General features: G+C 38.7%; 1 protein-coding gene across 1 annotated transcript in view; it reads left to right on the top strand.

Moving 5' to 3' along the window:
• The window catches only part of CCDC102B (coiled-coil domain containing 102B), a 199,955-nt gene that overhangs the window by 366 nt on the left and 178,435 nt on the right, over positions 1–21,154 (top strand). Inside the window, exons 2-4 of the mRNA XM_032422576.1 lie at positions 1,098–1,167; positions 2,927–3,076; positions 18,151–18,271. The gene's annotated coding sequence lies outside the window, so the exon portion shown is untranslated. The remainder of the gene's footprint in view (positions 1–1,097; positions 1,168–2,926; positions 3,077–18,150; positions 18,272–21,154) is intronic.

Here is a 21,154-nt window from a genome sequence, read left to right as displayed (position 1 = left end):
AGCTCCGTTAATGCGTTTTTGCCAACTAAAGGAGTCCCATCTTAAAAACTTCCTCTTGGAACCCGAAAAATTGAAGTTGATCGTAAGATAACAAGTTTTTCATGTTCGTTCCTATTTTCTGATTCCTTTTGGTAAGAGTAAAATACTATAAAATATTTGCTGTTATTTTCACCTACACAACAAAAGATATTTATAAAAGCGATATATTTTTATATGGTGACTCCTGCTGCAGGTACTACATCTGATTTAGGTGACGTTTTTATAGAACCTAAAATATCAGAAGATTTAGATTAAATCAGTTATTGAACATGTGTTATGAGAACAGAAATGGATTATGATGTCAGCCAGGTCACCTTACGTTCAAATTTCCAACGGTCAGCGATCTCAGAAAATTCTATTCCTGACGACTGGAAGATTGGATTACGATCTGATTGGGAGCAAGCCCTAGATTTCACCCATTTCATGCATACAGCATAGTATCCATTGTGGGCCTTCAGCAGATTCAAAGATTTTTTAATTGTGTGTCTGGTTTGAGTTTAACATACATAAATATTTAATTCTCCTACAGGTTACCAAAGTAGGAATTATATAGATCCTGGGGCTCAGAAAAAGTAATTTACTTAATAGCTCCAAATGATGGAGTTGCCACTTGAAACAAAGTTTCAGACTCCAGAGCTGTTCTAACCCAAGGCTGCCTCACGGATCTCTTTTTGCTCTCGAATTCTCTCCCTCCCTTTTCCTCCCCCTTTCAGTCATCCTATTTTGGCTAATGTTAGAAATATATTTTTTTCTTTTTTTCATTTTTTAAAATTTTATTATGTTAATCACCATACATTACATCATTAGTTTTTGATGTAGTGTTCCGTGATTCATTGTTTGCATATAACACCCAGTGCTCTATTCAGTACGTGCCCTCTTTAATACCCATCACCAGGCTAACCCATTCCCCACCCCCCTCCCCTCTAGAACCCTCAGTTTGTTTCTCAGTCCACAGTCTCTCATGGTTCGTCTCCCCCTCTGATTTCCCCCTTCATTTTTCCCCTCCTACTATCTTTTTCCTTTTTTTTTTTTAACATATAATGTATTATTTGTTTCAGAGGTACAGGTCTGTGGTATTTGACCAGCCAATTATCCTTGGAGTTACGCTGGGTTCTTTCCAACTTAAAGGTACTTACTGTATGATTTCATGTGCATAAGTTTAAAATCGGGGAAATTAATAGTGTCAGAAGACAGGGGTACAGGCAATTTTTTTTTCTTGATCTGAGCCCTACTATACAGATCGCCTCACTTTGTGAAAATGCACTGAGCTCTGCCCTTACAGTTTGTGTACTTCCTGTATTTATACTCTAACAATGAAAGTTTAAGAGTAAATAAAGCTATGTAAGTTTTTTTTTAATGGAAAGGTGATCATTATATGGTGTTAAAAAGTGCTTCTCAAATTGTACTAAGCATCATTTACCTGGAGAACTTGACAGAACAGTTTCTGAATACTCCTTTCAGAATCTGACCAGTAGGGCTGGATTTGCATTTCTCACAAGTTCCCAGGTGATGCTGTTGCTCTGGCCTGCGGATCTCATTTAGTGTGGAAGGAAAATAAATCCAGAAAATACCATTCATTTTTAGATTTCTTTGTGTAAAATACATAAGGTGAAAAAAAATCTAGAAATAAAAATCAAGTTTTTTTTAATAGTTTTTTCTTGATGACGTGTAATGGTTTTATCGTTAGTGTTAAATGATACTTTTTTTAAATGTCTCAGTTTTAATTTAAAATTTGGTAAATATTATTAGATATAACCCACATTAAAGAAAGGTCTTTGGAATTCTTAATGTATTTTTAAGAGTGTAGAGAGGTCCTGAGAACACAAGTTTGAGAACAAAGTGGACATTTATAGAACTCTGCATTAAACAAGCAGGGAATGTATACTGTAACATACATTGAAGAAAATTATAGACCTAGCATATCATAAAGTAAGTTTCAACGATTGAAAAAATGTGGTATTATCAGTGTTTTTTTTTTTTTTTTTTTTAGATTTTATTTATTTATTTGTTAGAGAAAGAGAGCACAAGCAGGGGGAGTGGGAGAGGGAGAAGCAGGCTCCCTGCTGAGCAAGGAACCTGATGTGAGACTGGATCCCAGGACCCTAGGATCTTTTTTCAATTTTTTTTATTTTTAAAGATTTTATTTATTTATGACAGAGAGAGAGACAGCGAGAGAGGGAACATAAGCAGGGTGAGTGGGAGAGGGAGAAGCAGGCTTCCCACTGAGCAGAGAGCCCGATGTGGGGCTCGATCCCAGGACCCTAGGACCATGACCTGAGCTGAAGGCAGATGCTAAACAACTGAGCCACCTAGTCGCCCATCAGTGTGTTTTCTGACCACAACACAATAAGATTATAAATCTATAAAAGATAAAAATATCCCCTAAATCTGGAAATTTAAAAACACTTTTAAATAACATCTTTGTAAAAACTAATAGGAATTAAAATATGCTTAAAAGTAAACCAAAAAATGTCTATTAAAATTGTAGAATGCTGCAAAATTGGTGCAGAGAAATTTATAAATGTAAATATCTTTTTATTTTAGAATGAAAAAAATGAAAGTTAACTATTCTCCTTGAGAAGTAGATGAAAAGACTTTAGAAAAAGAATGGCACAAAAGATACACAGGGATGTTAGTTTTCTTTTATTTGCCAGAAACTGTGCATTGAGAACATAGCATTGAACAAAATGGACCCTCATTCAGTTCACTTCCTAGTGGGTTGTAAGAGTTCCGACTTCTGAGGCTTATATATTGAGTTAGGCAGTATTCTAAATGCTTTATATGTTATCTCATTCAGAGAGGAAAAAAAAAGTTACAATAGACTCAAAAGAAGTCCCAAAGTGTGTTTTTGAAGCAAGCAATAAAATGGACAAATTTCTTGTTTTAGCGAATCCAGAAAGAGAGAGCACATGAGAAAGAATGAGAAAATGAGAAAGCACCTAAAGCATCCAGAAATCAGGGCCATCTTCCGAGAGGCAGGCTGAATCATCCTTCAAGCCCAGAGAAGGGGAAGCCAACTCAAGGAGAACCAGTTCAGGTGAGGGAACTTCTGTACCCATCTCATATTCCATCTCTATATACCGACCCTTGAAGCACAAAGCCCCAGTTTACTCACTGGGAAAGGCAAAGAGGAGAGAAGGTGAATCAAGACCCCGACTCCCACTGCAAGTTTGCAGCCTAAAACAGTCTCAGGAGGAGAAGGGGAAAATTTTTTGAGGGTAAATCTAGTTCAGAATTTTGTTAATACTAGGACTGAGTATGCAAATAATTGAATTGTGTTTTTTACTTAATTAGATCTTTTATCCAGATGGGTTTGTTAGAATTTTCATCTAGGCACAGGGGAAGAATACCCACACTGAGAAATGTATGAAGGGATGATGGGAAGACAATCAGTTATTTTGATTGTGTTGCCATTATTTTTTTTTTTCAGTGTAATTGCATTAACATTAGGAGCAAAATAGGGACTTAGATATAGACAGCAGAGGTTAAAGAGATAAGCAACTTTAACACAATACAGACAAAAAATTAAACAAAATCAAGTTATAAACAAAAAGTTACAAGAAAAAAGTTAAAAATATTTATAATTTACCAAGATCAATTCAAGAACTAGAAGGAGGGGTGCCGGGGTGGCTCAGTCGGCTAAGCATCTGCCTTCAGCTCTAGTCATGATCCCAGGGTCCTGGAATCGGGTCCCACATTGGGCTCCCTGCTCCGTGGGGAGCCTGCTTCTCCCTCTCCCTCTGCCTGCCACTCCCGCTGCTCATGTGTGTGCCTTCTCTCCGTGTCAAATAAATAAATAAAATTCTTAAAAAAAAATAAACTAGAAGGATAACAGGATAACCACAAAAGAAATCGAATCAAGAAAGATTAAAAGTGTTATAAAGAAAAGGAGCTAACTTTTATGAAAAAAAATCTGTTACCAGCTCTTCCAGAGAATTAAAAAAATAGGAAACACTCCTCAATTTGTTCAATAAAGCTAGTTTAAACTTGTTTTCAAAACCAGAGGAAGCATTTGTGAGAAAGTAATTATACAGGTCAATTCATTCATGAACAAAAATGCATAAATATTCCAAATAAAATGTTATCAAACCAGATCTAGCAATATACCAAAAAGGATTAAATTAGGTTTTCTCCCTCTAGAAAAACCAAGTGTGGATTAACACTAGGGGGAAAACTTCATGTCAATTTTCCACAATACCAGATAAAAAGATGAAATTTATGTAACATTTAAATAAATGCAGCAGAATAATTTGAATTTGTTACATATCAACCTTTAATCATAATAGTAAACCAGGACTAGATGAACAATTCCTCAACATAATGTTCTCTTCAGGTTAATTTCTAGCAGTCCTGGAATTAGCCTGAGCTGTTTTGCTCTAAAAGTTTCTGTCTGGCACTAACCTCTGTTTGCAGTACCTGAAACATGCCTACTAATAATGTTGCTTTTGTAACCTTGGACCCAAGGAGTTTTATGGTGATTTTTAACAGCCTGTCAGCATTGTTTATTGGTAAGAGTGAGATTGATGATTTGCATCTGGTCTTTGTGAGAGCCCCCTCCCCCCCCCCCCCCAGAGAGAGCACTGCTGTTGAGGCTGATTTTGTACCAGGAATTTGCATATGTATCCAGCAAAATATTAGAAAACCCAGTGAGACTCCTGGGCTCTCTTTTTCCAAGGTGTCTTATGCATGTGTAGGGGGTTCCTTATCGGAGAGAGAAAGTGCTTACAACCATGACTATAATAGAAAGTAGAAGACAGAAGCTTATACCAGGTCTATGTGGACCCTTGCTGTAAGACAGCCTTTGGCAGTGATCCAGATTCGTACTTGAACATTGTTGTTGTATCCATTTCCTCTAATGAGTAATAGATTTGTAAGTATTGTTATTTGGGGTCAAACATCCTTCTTAAATGAACCCCATTTTAGTACAGTTGGTATTAGAGGTGGGATTGCTTAGAAGACTTCTGACTCATTCTTTGCTAAAAATATGGCTCAGGCATTATTTAGAAAGAAAAAGGATTCTGATAAAGAGGATGGAAAGGAAGCATTGATGCAAAGGTGGTTGTCCAACTACTCTTGGTTCAAAGTAGCACAAGCTTTGAAATCAGTTACTTATTGATAGTAAGACTTTCCATGACAGAAATGACAACCTGAATTCCAGGAGCTAGCAAAATTAAGAGGACAAGTGCAAACTGATGGCAGGTTGGCTAAATCAGTTCCTAGTTGCTGTTTTCAGTGTGAGTTAAAGAGAAAGTCCAGAATCTCCTTAGGTTGAGCTTCATCCTCTCTCGCTAGCAAATGGAACTCCAACCAAAGGAACATGGGCACTATAACTTCTGATGGGTTGGCTAAGCCTATGAAACCCACTACAACTAAGAAGGTAATTCAAGGAGGGCAGTTGATGATGGAGGAAAGCAATGAAGTAAGGGATTATTCAGTAACACAGTGGAGGCCTTTTATAGACTGTCAGACTGTCATAAGCATTGTCCTGATGACCTTTGTTGAAATGGTTCCTGAGAGTTTTAGATCAAGTAGCAGTGTCTCTGGTTCTGAGTACTGTTGAGTGGACAGGATTGTTTGCACTCATCCTGGATCCTCCTTTGGCTGCTATCTTCCTAGGGATAGTTCAAGGAAAAGTCTTTGCTGATTCGAATGGATTAAGGCAGGGAGCTACTAGAGAACGGTTAGTCCTCTGCTCCTCTCTTGTCGTATAAATGTCGGTGTCTACTCAAGCTGTGATGTGGACTGTGCTGGACAGGCTATAGGATAATGAAATCAGCCCCGCAGGGGATACCCCTCACTCAGATTATGATAAAAGGAGCCCTACCACCATGGACACCATATGTGATACTGCTCTTAGACCTCAGAGGATGTAAAAGAGGCAGTTTTTGGATTTCTTGTCCCAGCATCCTCCAATGAGACTTCAGGTTAATACAAAGGTTAAAATTTTACAAAGGAAAAGAAATCAAGACAAGAAAAGGCCAAGAATAAAGAGCTTCTACAACTCAACACCAAAAAACCCCACAAATAATCCAATTAAAAAACAAGCAGAAGACATCCAGAGAGGCAGCTGTGTTTTATTGGCTTCTTATGAAAGTCTATCCAGGTTTCAGTGGGCACTCCACTAATGTTCCCCCTCCCCCTTTTTAAAGATTTTATTTATTTATTTGAGAGAGAGAGAGAGAGACAGAGCAAGCATGAGTAGGGAGAGGGGCAGAGGGAGAGGGAGAAGCAGACTCCCACTGAATAGGGAGCCTGATGTGGGACTCAGGACATAAACAGATATTTCTCCAAAGAAGACATACAGATGGTCAACAGACATATGAAAAGATGCTCAACATCACTCATCATGGAAATGCAAATCCAATCTGCAAGATATCACCTCACACCTGTCAGAATGGCTCAAATCAAAAACACAAGAAACAAGTGTTGGTGAAGAAAAAGAAACTCTCGTGCAGTTCTCTGTAGTTGAGCTGGTGAATGCCTTTTCTTTAATATTATTTGCTAGGGAACGGCAGCAAAGAGACCTAGCAAAGAGATCTGAGAGCTCTCTTTTTTCCTCCATGTATGAACACAGAAAGAAGGGAGCTGTCTGTAAGGCGGGAAGAACCCAACCATGCTGTCACCCTGATCTCAGACTTCCAAGCCTCCAGAACTGTGAGAAATTAATGTCTGTTGTTTGAGCCATTCAGTCTATGGTATTTTGTTACAGCAGCCTGAGCTGACCCGTGTAGGTGCTAATGCTGAAATGATACTTGAAATGTCAGCCACCTGCCTTCATGCAGACGCAAGTCTTTGGCAAAAGCCCATAATCATAGTTAACAGTGAGCATTTATCTGATACTGCTCTCTGGTATATTTCTTTGAAAGACCATTATTAGCTAGTTGTTGGGCATTTACTAAGACAGCCCCATTAACTGAAGGACACAACATTGTATCAACTCCTCAATTACCCATCATCTGATGCGTAAGGTCAAAAAGCATCCCAACAAGGAGAGAAATGTGAAAAGAAGTTCCATCATAAAATGAAAATATTATAGAGGCATTCTGCCATAGAGCATAGTGAGACTCAACATATTCATGAGCAAGTAGCCTCCTTTCCACTAGGGCCTCATAAAAAGCTATCTGAAGACTTGCCTGTTGTTAGTACTGATGTGTCTCAACTTTGTCCCAATTTCCCCAGGATGTAAAGGAACTGACCTGGTTCGCAGATGGCAGTTCCAGAAGGTGTCATGGCTCCATGGGGAAAGCAGCTGTTCTGTGCCCAGCAAATAGTAAGCTCTTCATGGAAGGAAGCAAAAGCAAGTTAGCAGCCCAGTGGGCTGAATTACAGGCCCTGTTCCTCACAGTAAGGAAGCTGCCAGGAACAAATAAAATTCCTATAATTGGGTGCATACTGACACTTGGACTGTTGCTTATGGACTTGCAATTTGGTCTGGCTAGTGGACCATAGGTAACTGGATGATACCGCTCTGGAAATCACTGTGGCAGTTCTGAGTGCAAATCAAAGTAGAACCAAGTCGTGCTCACCAAGGAAGTCCTAGTTTCTCTCCGTGACTGGAATCAAATTGATGCTTGCTGCAGTTCTGTCTCTCGAAGTGGCCAAGTGGGGCCATGTAAGGACATGCTGAAATCCCAGCCATGAAATGATAGGCTGAATGGTGACACATACCACTGGGCTCAGCAGAAACTCCAGTCTTTTGTGCTGCTCACAACAGGAAAGGCAACATTTGTAGCTGTTTCTGGGAAGTATTCCTAAGAGAGAAGGGCCCACACATAGCATGTTTTCCCTATTCCTTCAAGAGGCCTGGAATGGAATGTACGGGCGTGATACACATTCTTGATTCGGCTCTGCGTACTCAGTCACTGAAGCACTGCTGCTGCTGCGACCCGAGGACCGAACGAGAGAAACAGAACTGCTGGGCCAGTTTGGTCCTCCCAGTTGGTTTTCAGATCGACACAGAGCTTTCCGCCTGTTGCCCCGACGGTATGTTGCAGCTGTGCTGCTGTGTTTCCCCCCAGGCCTTAGGTGCCTGTGGCCTGGAGCAGGCAGACCAACCTGGCCTCTCGTCTGCTGCCAGGAGCAGCCTCATTCATTTACATCAAAGGGCCCTAAAAACGTGAGCAACTTCTGTGGGCTTCACTATGCTCAAAGAGCTGGGAAATACTAGGATACATAATAAGGATCAATAACTTAGATCAAACATTATTGTTTTCTTTTAAAGATATATTTATTTATGAGAGAGAAAGAGAGAGACAGAGGAAGAGAGAGAGGGAGAGAGAAACTCAAGCAAACTCCATGCCAAATGCAGAGCCCGATGTGGGGCTTGATCTCACTGCCCTGAGGTCACAGCCTGAGCTGAAACCAGGAGTCAGATGCTTAACCAGCTGGCCACCCCGCTGTCCCTGTATCAAACACTCTTGTTAGGGTAAAAAAAAAAAAAAAAGAAGAATTTCCTTTGATATTAGGAATCAGATGAGAAATTTATTATTACCACACCTATTAAATATTGCACTGAAAATCCTGGCTTGGGTAGTAAAATGAAGAAGAAAAAGGGATAGTAGAATGATGGGAAGAAAAGGAAACCATCATTAAGCATAGATAAGACTATTTATATTGAAAAATTAAAAAAAAAAAAACTCATGTAAATTATTAGCATTATTAAAGGTTTACCAGAGTGGGTAGGTATAGCATCATTATACAAAATGCAATTGCATTTCTTTAAAAGAACAATAAAAAGAAAACATATGCTTTATTTTTTTTAAAGATTTTATTTATTTATTAGAGAGAGCAGGGGGAGCGGCAGGGAGAGGGAGAAGCAGACTCCCCGCTGAGCAGGGAGCCCGATGCGGGACTCGATCCCAGGACCCTGGGATCATGACCTGAGCTGAAGGCAGACGTTTAATCGACTGAGCCACCCAGGTGCCCCATACTTTATTATTTTTTTTTTTAAAGATTTTATTAATTTGTTAGAACATGCGCGTGAGCAGGCGGAGGGGCATGGGGGAGGGAAAGGGTGAAAATCTCAAGCCCTCTCCACATAGAGCACAGAGCTTGACGCGGGGCTTGATCTCATGACCCTGAGATCACTACCTAAGCCAAAACCAACAGTCGGACGCTTAATCTACTGAGCCATCCAGGTGCTCCAGAGAAAAGATGAACTTTAAGAACAGGTCATTAGTATTATTAACAAAAATATGTTCCCTTCTAATAAACTAAGGATATGTGACAACCATATGAATTGTAAACATTACTTAATGAAACTGAAAAAGACACCAATAAATGGAGAGAGAAAACACTGTTAATAGGTAGAAAACTCAGTATCACCCTGATATCTCATCTCCTACATTGCTTATAGACTCAGTGACATGTCAATAAATATCCTAAGAAGTTTGACATGCTGATAAAATTTCATATAGAAGAGCAAAAACCCAAGTATATCCAAGCATTCATACAGAAAAAGAATAATATGAGAAACTTATTCTGCTAGACATCAAAGACTTAAAGCCATGATAATGAGGATGATATGGTATTGGCTCAGGGATAGGCATATTGACCAGTGGACTCAAATAGGCATCTCAGAGGCAGACTCTGGTATAAATGAAAACTTGACATGTGACAGAGGTCACAGTGGAGAAAACAACATATCGCACTGAGACAATGTAATATCCACAAAGACAAAGCAATTGACTTGTATCTAAATCTTACACCATTGACAAATATCAGTTCCAGTGAGAAAGAAGACAAATGAATAAGCAAAATATTAAAATCTCTAGAACTAAGTATATGGGACTATCTTTAATACTGGTGTATTGGTGTAGAAGAAAATTTAACACAAAAATTACTGGTCAAAAGGAAAGGGTTTATTTGTTGAAAAATAACAGAGAGAGCTGGATCTGTTATGTGCAACATACATAACTAAAAAAGGATTAATATTTTAAAAACTAGAAAAAATAGGGAGCGCCTGGGTGGCTCAGTCGTTAAGCGTCTGCCTTCGGCTCAGGTCATGATCCCAGGGTCCTGGGATCGAGCCCCGCATCGGGCTCCCTGCTCGGCGGGGAGCCTGCTCCTCCCTCTCCCACTCAACCTGCCTGTATTCCCCCTCTCGCTGTGTCTCTCTCTGTCAAATAAATAAAATCTTAAAAAAAAAAAAAAAAACTAGAAAAAATATAAAGCACACAACATAACAATGAGCAAAACATAATGAACAGGCATTTTACAGAAGAGGAAACGCAAATATTAAACAATATACGACGATGCTGTACTTCATGAAAGTGTGTGAAATACAAAATAAGGCCTCATTGATATACCATTTGACTTTCATTTTGTATGTGGTTGTGGAACATTGGGAATTATCAGACACTGTTGATCTGAGTAAAATTTATATTTATGAATGTCATCATCCACCTAAGTTTTTCTTGGACGTTTTAATACTAAACATAAATGTGGGATTTCATCTAAATTAATTCCTTGAATTACATATTTTAGATTAGATTCCAAGCTACCATTATAATAGGTTGGATTTTCTTACCCATTACAAATATAGAAATACAAAAAATATTAATGCTCAGTTTTCTTTTTCATAAATGTATCTATATTTACTTCTAAGTTTCCCTCAGGTTAAAAGATGCTAACCTAATTATGGAAGTCAGTTAATTAGGTTATTCACCTTTAGAGAGTTAGCCCCGGGGAATAACTTAGATTCTTGTCTATGACCCTGAAGAAACACTTGAATCTTATTTTTAATTATTATGCCAATTTTTTTCGTAATTTTTAGCACAGGAGTTATTCAAGTGATAATTCTGTCTTCTTATAGAAGTGTGCAGCTCCACCTAGGATAAGCAGCTGATTTTGAACATTTATATCTGTAAATATCTTTTTTCCTGAATTTAAAGACTTTAAAACATTAATGCAATCTTACATTCATTCGTATTCTTAAAAGCATTCAAATATTACTGATTTTAATGATAGCAGATTGATTATGGATGTTCTGTATCTTCATCTGACTTAATGTTATACATATGAGGCCATTCCTGAGTCAGAAAATGTCTTCTAAATGATGTTATCTAATACTTAACTAGAATCTGTGTCATTTATCCATATGTAAATGTGTCAACAACGCTAAAAGACTAATAAGATCCAGTAGGAATATATTCTGATCTCCTGATCCTCTTTGGTGTATTTAAGGTAATATTTATCTTTGTGTGTAAGGACTCAGGACTTTAATATATTTAATGTATTTTAACTAACTGTAATCACTATTCTATGTTTGATGCTCATATTGTCACAATCAAACCTCTATAATTTGGTTCCTGTGTCTTTTTGATCTGATTTCACTAAAGTTGGAATGAAGCCTTGTCTTCTGATAAAGAAGTTCTGTATCTATTAAACCATCCTTCCCCAGACATGGAATCAGTTATCCTTCCAAAAAACCCTGGTGCCTTTTCACAGAAAATCAATTTTAGAAACTATAGTCTGGGCTTCCCATTCACATATTAGTTTGTTCCCACCTGAGATTCCGTTGACGCTAGGCCAGTTCAGTGGGCAGAGGGAAAAACAATCTTACTAATAATTACATATATATTACATATGTACGGTTGACCCTTGAACAGCATGGGTTTGAACTGCACAGTTCCACTTATACAGGGATTTTTTTTTTTTTTTTTTAGTAAATGCAGTACAGTACTGTAAATGTGTTTTCCTTATAATTTTCTTAATATTTTTTTTCTAGTTTACTTTATTGTAAATATATAGAATGTAATACAACACACAAAATGTGTGTTAACCAGCTATTTATATATGGGGAAGGCTTTTGGTCAACAGGTTATTAATAGTTGAATTTTTGGAGTCAAAAGTTATATGCAGATTTTTGACTGCATGGGGTCGGTGCCCCAAACTCTTGCATTGTTGAAGGGCCAGTGGTGTGTGGAAATATGCATCTGTCGTGTAATATGCTACATGGTAAGGTCAATTCAGGCATATATATCCATTGTCGAATTCATCTGGAGGGAAGCTCTTCAAACAGACAATTGTTCTTAAGGTTCTGAAATTTCTGAACACCATTTCCACATCAGTAGAAGTTCAGAAAATTACATGAATCAGTGTAGTCCATTCTCTTTTCGGAGGAAATAGTTTTTTAAAAATAAATCTGTGATTATATCTCACCCAAGGAGAATTTATTGTTTTCCAGATTTAAATTTTAGTGTCTACTAAATATTTCCTGCTATTTTTCTTTCAAACAATTTTTCAATCTTCTGACTTCAGTATTTTATTACTCTGAGGAACTTTCTCCATTTTGATATATATTCATTTTCTCAACTGTTAAATTTCAGAGAGTGGAAGAGTTGATTTCAATAAAATATACTGCTTCAGGGGAGGAATCTTGAATCTTTTTTACGTGGGCCAGATAGAGTTTACTGGACTACCAGGCTTCTGTGTGAATACCTTGTGTATTTTAAGTCTTTCTGGGGTGGACCCAAAGAATGCTCAGGAAATAGTATCAAACCTTGAGGTCATATTCCTTTAAATGGGTGTTTGGCATTTTCTTTCTTTTTTTCTTTAAGATTTATTTATTTATTTATTATTTGAGAGAGAGAGAGCATATGCACGCATATTGCAGGGAAGGGCAGGGGGAGAGAGAATCTCCCTGCTGAGTGCAGAGCCTGACCCAGGGCTTGATCTCATGACTCTGAGATCATGACCTGAGCTGAAACCAAGGGTGGAACACTTAATGGACTGTACCACCCAGGCGCCCCTGTTTGGCATTTTCTTGAGGGCCTTTCATAGGAATGTCTCCTGATTATCTGTCGTAACTCTCACCTGCCCACAGATAACATCTGTTCAGGGTTAAAGTTTTCCAGTTTTCTCCTAGATGTTTCAGCATATCATGGTTCCCAGAACCATGATATAAAACTAATTTTGAGTCATCCCTGCCATGCCTATTACAAATTTACAGACTAAGGACCATAACGATTTAATATCCATGGAACAAGGTCATAGGTGGAGGGCCCTTCCTGATCCTTGGACTGAGAACCTCACATAGAGTGATCCTAGCTGAGGGACAAAAGGAAGACATCCAATTTATAAGGAGAACTTCATGGAGATGTAAGAACTGGGGGTAGGGCTGTTTATGCAGATACTAAACAGACTCAGTTTACCATCCTTATGTGAATTCACGAGTCTTTCTGAACTAAAACAGCTCAGAAATGTTGCCAAAGCCACCCTGGTCCTCCCCAAATAGCAAAGGGGAGAGGAGGAGATGGGTTGGAAAGGAAGACCAGTGACCTGCCTCTCACATAGTCTGTCTTGGTCCTGGAAGATAAGAACACAGACTCAAACATACGTGTTGTTTACTAAGAAACACATGAAAAAGTGAATAAAGGAGGGGGAGGAATGTACAACACATATTGAGATTTAGGAAATAAACTATCAATACCTTGCCTAAAATCAGGACCTACCTAAAGAGGTCTTCCACCCAATTACTTCTAGAAGTTTGGTTATTAAAAAATGAAAGTTGGGGCACCTGGGTGGCCCAGGTCATGATCTCAGGGTTGTGAGATGGAGCCCACACTGGGCATGGAGCCTGCTTAGGATACTCTCTCTCCCTCTGCCCCTCCCCTCCCACTCTCTCCACCTCTCTAAAAAAAAGAAAAGAAAAGAAAAGAAATTTACACCTGATGGCATGTGTTTACTCCTTCCACTTTGTGGTATTTCCCTCATAAGAGCTAAGATTATTTCCATCAGCCTGGAAGGATATTTAGGTTTGGATTTTTGCTAGTCATAAGATTGGCGACATCTGCTGGAACCACGTGCTTCAGCCTCAAGAGAGCTAGGTCTGAGGGACTGACTAATTTGACCCAAGTTTTGCCTTTGTTTCCTAGCAGAGGTTACAGGTACACATGCAAATGGGGAAATAATGGAGTCCGTGCTCTGTTTATAATAAAGATTTATTATGGACAAAGGTAAGTTCTTTGAGACAAGATTTTGAAAGCCCTGAAAGCTTGTAGAATATCTTTGCAGAGAAGCCCACACACACTACTAAGAAGCTGGAAAAATCAGAGAGAAAGCACTTCGCAGTGGTTGCCATAGTAGCAAAAGTAAGCCTGTCCTCCGGGAAGAACAGGAAAGAATAGTTAGCTACCCCCAGGGAAGCTGGTTTCAGGGCTCATTAAGAGGCTTAGGGTGACTGGAGATACCAAGCTCGGAAAAGACAAACAGCTGAAGAAGTGTCTGTCTGTAAGTGTGTTTATTACATGAGGCTGTTGCGTCAGAGGTGTAGAAATTTGCCAGAACAGCAGGGTACTGATATATGCATTAAAGTCCAAACTGCATTTTATAGTCAGCATGATGCAGTATGTTTTGAATGCCACGGGCTGACAATACCAAGAGATTACTGTCATCACCTTGCTTAAGGAGAAATTTTAATGCATCACATATATTTATACCACAAATAGAAATCTATAAATGCCAAGGGTTTTATGTGTAGTGACTCAAGTGTCACAATGTTAAGTCTGTTTTACATTTAAAGCAATATGTCCTAATTCAATATTCTGAAAACGAGTCCCCCCGTATATTCCTTTCAAACTTTTCTAAATGTCAACCTTTTCAGATACTTTTTCAGGCCAAAGATCACAATCATTTAAGTACCTTTCCTGAAGGAAATGCTTGATCTTTTTAACCATTCTCTAGACATTTTCCATCTTACTGTCCACAAGTTTTCAGGACAAAGAGTGCGTGAAATGTAGGGAGTGGTTAATCTTCCTTCTCAACCTACTGAATTTTCTAGACTTGAGAATGGAGTGTTTATGGATGTTCTTTCTTTTGCATTTTGTTGGAGCTTGGTGTTTTAGACCACACAGTTCTTAACGATGTCATGTGATCATTCTTCCCATATCTCTTCAACAACTGATTTGAATATTTCCTGTGTGAATATTTATAATATTTTCTTTAAGTAGAAAAATTTCCTAAGTCTGGTATTGTTGAAATATATTTTATAATAACATGTTTAAGAGGATATTTGCTTGTGTATATAATTTTACATCTTAAATTCTTTTCCTTAAAGACTGAAAACCATACTACTCCTTGTTTGTTTGTATCCATTCTTGTTGTGATGTGCTATGTTCTGATCCTTGTTCCTTTGCAGGTGATCTGCTATAACTCATGGTAAGCTTTATACCTTTGTCTAGGTCTTTGGTGTTTTTAAATTTCACAGTAGCGTTTCCAGGTATAGGGTTTTTGTTTATTTTTGTTTTTTTAACATTTTCTATTTGGCCTGAAGGGAGATCTGATGAGGTACTCATGTAGCCCGGGCTTTCCTAAACTGCTCACGCTTTTTCCCAGCTGTCCCCACCAAGCAGCAGATTGCCATATGTCCAGGTCTCTTTTTTTGATAAGTGAGATATGAGATTCAGTATAAACTCACCAATTAGAAACACCTAATGTTGTAAGATTTGTGTTGCTCACAATAATTCTAACTGAACACTTTCTCAGCAAAGGTTCTTTCAACAATTTAAGATTTTATTCCATGCTTAAAACCTTGTGTGACAGTGACATCGTGTGGTAGTATGCGGTTATGCAGGCAGGGCTTGTTAGCAAGATTGCGTGTTTCATAAATGAGGTCAACTCTTCAGTGACCTGATACACTTTCTCTAACAGTTATTTTATGTAAAATATCATACTCTTTTATACTAAAGCAATATTTTATCACTGTATAATAGAGTTGAGTTGGATGGGAATTTTCAGGATTTTAAAAGATATGTTTTTGAAATAAGTATTCAGAGTAACAATTCTATTTTTTTTTCCTTTTTTAAAAAAGTTTTTATTTAAATTCCAGTTAGTTGGGGCACCTGGGTGGCTCAGTCGTTAAGCGTCTGCCTTTGGCTCAGGTCATGATCCCGGGGTCCTGGGATCGAGCCCCGCATCAGGCTCCCTGTTAGCAGGAAGCCTGCTTCTCCCTCTCCCACTCCCCCTGCTTGTGTTCCCTCTCTCGCTGTGTCTCTCTCTGTCAAATAAATAAATAAAATCTTTAAAAAAATAAATAAATAAATAAATTCCAGTTAGTTAACATACAATGTAGTATTAGTTTCAGGTGTACAATTTAGAGATTCAGCATTTCCATACAACACCTGGTGCTCATCACAGCAAGTGCACTTCTTAATCCCCATCACCTATTTCACCCATCCCCCACCCACCTCCCCTCTGGTTGGTTGTTCTCTGTAGTTAAGAGTCTGTTTCTTGGTTTGCCTCCCCCCTCTCTTTTTTTCCCCTTTGCTCATTTGTTTTGTTTCTTAAATTCCACGTATGAGTGAAAGGCTGTCCTAGCAAAAACAGACTCCCCAGTGGATGTCATTTTTTGAGAAGGTCTGAAGTTTAAGGTTATTTAAATTTTGAAACCTAATCACATCTTACCTTGTAGCTTCCTGCATTTTTAAAGAACTGTGAATTTTTATTTGCTCATCAGAAGCAGTGATGATAATCTTAAATATTGAGCCATTTAATAGCATCTGTAGAACATGAGGATCTCTCCCCAGCTTCGAGTGAGTTAACTGAGTTAACATTAACTGAGTATGAGCTAACATAAGACCTGTCTGATTTAAACTGTGGGGTTTTTTTTTTAACATTCTGATCAAAACCATTCTTAATGTTGTTGTACCAGGCATATCCTTAGCTTTGTGTCCTAAGGCTATGAGTTAAGCACATTGTTCTTATAGAACCTTGTCTTGATGGCATAGTGCTGGTTACATAATTGCAGTGTTTTCTTCATATATTTTTATTTTGATTTAAATTATATCTAGTTGTTTATAGATCATTGAAGACCAAACTTATCAAAACATCAAGTGTTTTAGGTATGGTTCCTAGCAGAGCCTGAGGTGGGATTCTGTTTTGGGGATTTAGTGAGGGAGTGTTCTCCAGAGGAAAGCATTGGGGGAATCAGGACAGAAGAGGAGAATCCAGATCAGCAAGAATGAGGTCTTAGCTGAAGACTAGACCGATGCCAGAGGAAAGCTCTAGAGCAATGCCATCCAAAATAAATATATTAAATATGTTGCATGCCACATAATTTTAAACTGTCTAGTAGCCGCATTTAAAAAGGTAGAAAGAAACAGATGGCTTAACACATTCTGTTTAAACCAGTGCATCCAAAATATTGTCATTTTAGCATATATCAGTATTAAACATTGATGAGATTTCTTACATTCTTTTTTCATACCAAATCTTCGAAATCCAACATGTAAACAGCATATCTCATTTCAGCTCTTCTGTGGCCACTAGTCACACCACGTGTTCAGCAGCACAGCTCTAGAGCATCAATTGCACAGAGGTTGGCCTACCTTGTGCCAGAGGAGTCCAGTTTTATACCTCCATTTCAGTCAGTTATCGGCTATAATGTGCCCTTAGAGAATTGGAAAGAGTAGCCTGGAAGGTGCAGTGGCTCCTATTTGGCTGGGAGTAATTCTCAGAAGAAGGTGTCATCTGTGAGCTTTGCCGTCTGGGGGATGGGTGTGCCTGCCATGAAGAGGAGCTAGGCATCCAACAAAGTATTCACCATAGTCCCTAGCGCTGCTTACATACATTTGCTTCCCATGTTAAGTTCTTTCGATGCAGGCTCTGATTCTCCAGAATTCTAGTTGTTTCCACTTTCTGGGATAACTTTAAGAGGAGAGTAGAGGGACCAATGACAGCCCCAGCTGCAGAGTTGGTCCCAAGGCTGTAACTTAAACCCAGAACGGTCAAGCCAGCTTTAGCAAACATTCATGGATGACCCAATGAGATCAGCTTTCTTGAATGGGCGTGATTGAGGCAGGAATTACATTTCTTCTTTACAAGAGCACCTAAGGTCTCAGTCACTAAATAGAATCTATGTGCAGTACAATCCTGGGATAACAGAAACACAGGGCTCTAAGAGGAAGTAGGAATGAAGAGGTTTTGAATATGGTGAATGGAATAGAACTGCGCTACAAACAAGACTCAGGAATAGGATGGCCAGAGTTGCAAATGTCTCAACTTTGCAGTAAGGCAAGTAGGTATGTTACATTTTTGGCCATCCAGCCTTGTGTAAGTAAGCAGTGTGGAGTCATGTCCTTTTAGATATCTGAATTTTTGAAATCTTTACAGAGGCTGATGGAAGACTTGAGATTGAATTAACCAGCTTTTGAGGCCTGAAGGAACTTTAATCATTTCAGGAAGCCATTCTCCAGCCTGCTGTGGCTGAAAGAACTTCAGATCTTTCCAGTTAGTAAGTATATTTTTTAGCTGAGACTAAGCAGAAAACAAAATTGGGGAGGAATTAATTTCTTTGAACTTTCAACTTACAGGTGCAAGAAATTTTTATTTTGGATTTTTATTCTTTTGGATTGGAAGTCTTTGAACTTGAAAACTTCTGGTATTTGGATTTGATTTCTTCTGGGAATTTTATTAATGAGAGACTATATTCAACATGTGGAACATTTCTATATTGTTGGGATTTTATTACTAGAGTATCTTTATGCAACTTATATTTGGAATATCTTATTGATGCCATTTAATCTCCTTGAAGGTCTTATGATATGCTCTGTTGAATTACTTAACTGGACACAATTTGTATAGGAAATGTAACAGAGTGTTAATTTTCAATCTTGGTGGCAGATTCATCTCAGAATTAATATCTTCTGCCTAATCTGCCTAGATCCTTATGAGACATAATCAACACTAACATCTGTTGGACTGTGAGGGTTTTGTAACAGGTCTGAAAATATTTTGATATTCCTCTCATGAGAGTTGGGGGTTTATGTTCCCTCCTCTTAAATCTGGACCTTTTTAGTTACTTGTGTGTAAAGAGTAGAATGCAGCAGAAGTAGAGTGCCTGAATTCTGGGTCTAGATCAGAAAAAGCCATATAGCTTCCATCTGGTTCTCTCAGGACGCTTGTTTTGGAGCCTTGAGCAACTATGTGAGAAGTCCATCCAAACTGAGGTCTCCAAGATGTGAAGAAGCCTGACCATATGGCTTGGCAGTGTAGAATGCTCCAGCCAGTGGCGCCAGCTGAGGTCCCATCTGTTAGGTTCAGCCACCTGGTATCAGTTATCAGACATGTATGCAAAGATGCCTCCCGATGATTCTACACCTTTCCAGTTACCCCAGCTGTCAAGTTGCTCTAGTCAAGGCCCCAGAGAAACTGGAGCAGAGACAGGACACTCACACTGCATCATTCTGTAAGCATAGAAAGATTGTTGGTGTATACCACTGAGTTTTGAGAGATTAGCTGTGCAGCACATATAACCAGCTCATCGAATCAGATCTCTAACAATGGAGCAGCGTTGGCACTGGGGATGCGATCTAATTAAAACTGAAGCAGAACACCCTGATTCACATTTGGTTTCTTTTCCTTGAGAAGAATAGTCAAAACCCAGTTGACCATGGGGTTGGCCCAGTGGGCAAAGGGAACGAAAAGTGGAGCAAAGTTGGGCAGACCTACCCTTCTCCACTTCTGGAGCCAGGAGGAGAGACACCATCAACACTCTCAGTTCTTCTGCCTTTTCATTCACTCCCTCAGAGGTGGGAAGGAGTGATGTTCTTGTTGGAAATTTGAGAAGAAATGGGCCATGTTTGGTTCAGCTCAGATCTTCGGCTTTCCTCTTTGGGAGCCAGCCTGACCACAGGCAGCACTCATTCTCTGCTCCTTTGACCATGTCATAGGGGGGGCAGCTCTTGTAAGGAAAGCATGTGGTATTCTAGCTTCTTCTGTGACTAGGACTAAGGCCTGCAGGTCACAAAACTTATTTCACCCCCTAATGTGTGCTATTTCCTACCACTTACTTTTATGAATAATAAAGATGATGTTTTGTTCCCCAAAGGCCTTATTCCTAGCATAATTTTTATTCAGTACACAGGTAGGGATGAGGGGCGCCACTTATTGGGCTCTCTTAAAATGCTAAGACGATTTCTCTGTGTTTGCATCATATACTCAGTCATATTATTTATGCTGTCTTATCAACTAACACAGGACAGAGTAGACCTTTAATGTTTTCACTAACTTACAGCAAATTAAAAAAATATATACGACGTATGACATCTTGTCCTAATCCTTAGAAATGGAGTCCACATGTATGCTTGGAAACCAGTCTGTCTTTTTTATTATATTTATTATATTACTACCATACTAAGAGCTTCTTTCAAAAGAACTGAACTTTGCATAATTTCTGGGCCCTCAGAATTACCCTTACTTTAACTATTTCTGAGTATAATTCACCATCTGAAGAGGTGATAAGACATTTAGAAGTGACTAAAAAGATGCTTTAAGTGTTTTCATCTGGGAATCCTATTCTATCAAAGTGAAATTTCAAAGGGCTGTTGGAAGATTAACTTTTTTCTCAGAAAAGAATCTATATGCTTCTTTTCTAATCCAAACCATACTGGGATTGCACAAAGGAATGACAAAGTCCCTGGTCATAGAATTACTAAGGAACAGTGATGGTATGGCTTCAGAAGGAGCAATAGCTCAATATCTTCTTTGATCTTAAGAAAAATACAATCTTGAAACTTTTACTTCTGTAGGCAGAAATTTACTTCTGAAAGTCTTTTTCTGAGTTTTTGGTTTTATATTCCAGTCCTATGAATATTAGCCCTTAAATTAGCTGCTTATTTTTTCTCTTTAGCCCCATAAAATCTATACCATTACAAGGTTTTCAGTTTTTTTAAAAAAATCAGTTACTGTTATATTGGGTTCTGCCCTGAAGTTAAACCTTAAATAATTTCTATCAGCTTTACTGAGGAATAATTGATGTATTGAAAAGACCTGAACATATTTAATGTACACAGTTTGATGAGTTTGGATATATGCAAATGCCCATGATACCCTCACCATGATCAAAGTAATAGACATATCCTTACCTCCCAGTTTCCTTGTGTCTTTCTCCCCCCCCCCCCCCCCCGCCCCGCCGCCCTCTGCAATTTCTTGGTTGGTTGGTTGGTAAGGACACTTAACAGGAGATCTGACCTCTTAACAAATTTTGGAGTACACAATACTGTATTGCCAACTATAATCACTATGTTGTACAGCAGATCTTTAGAGCTCATTCATCATGCATAACTGCAACTATGTCCACTGAACAGCAACTCCCCACTTCTCCCAGCCCCCACCC

This window comes from Phoca vitulina, unplaced genomic scaffold, assembly GCF_004348235.1.
Source record: "Phoca vitulina isolate PV1807 unplaced genomic scaffold, GSC_HSeal_1.0 scaffold27, whole genome shotgun sequence".
In the NCBI taxonomy this organism is placed as follows: Eukaryota; Metazoa; Chordata; class Mammalia; order Carnivora; family Phocidae; genus Phoca; species Phoca vitulina.
The sequence above is the reverse complement of the archived record's forward strand: the minus strand, read 5'-3'. Positions and strand labels throughout refer to the sequence as shown.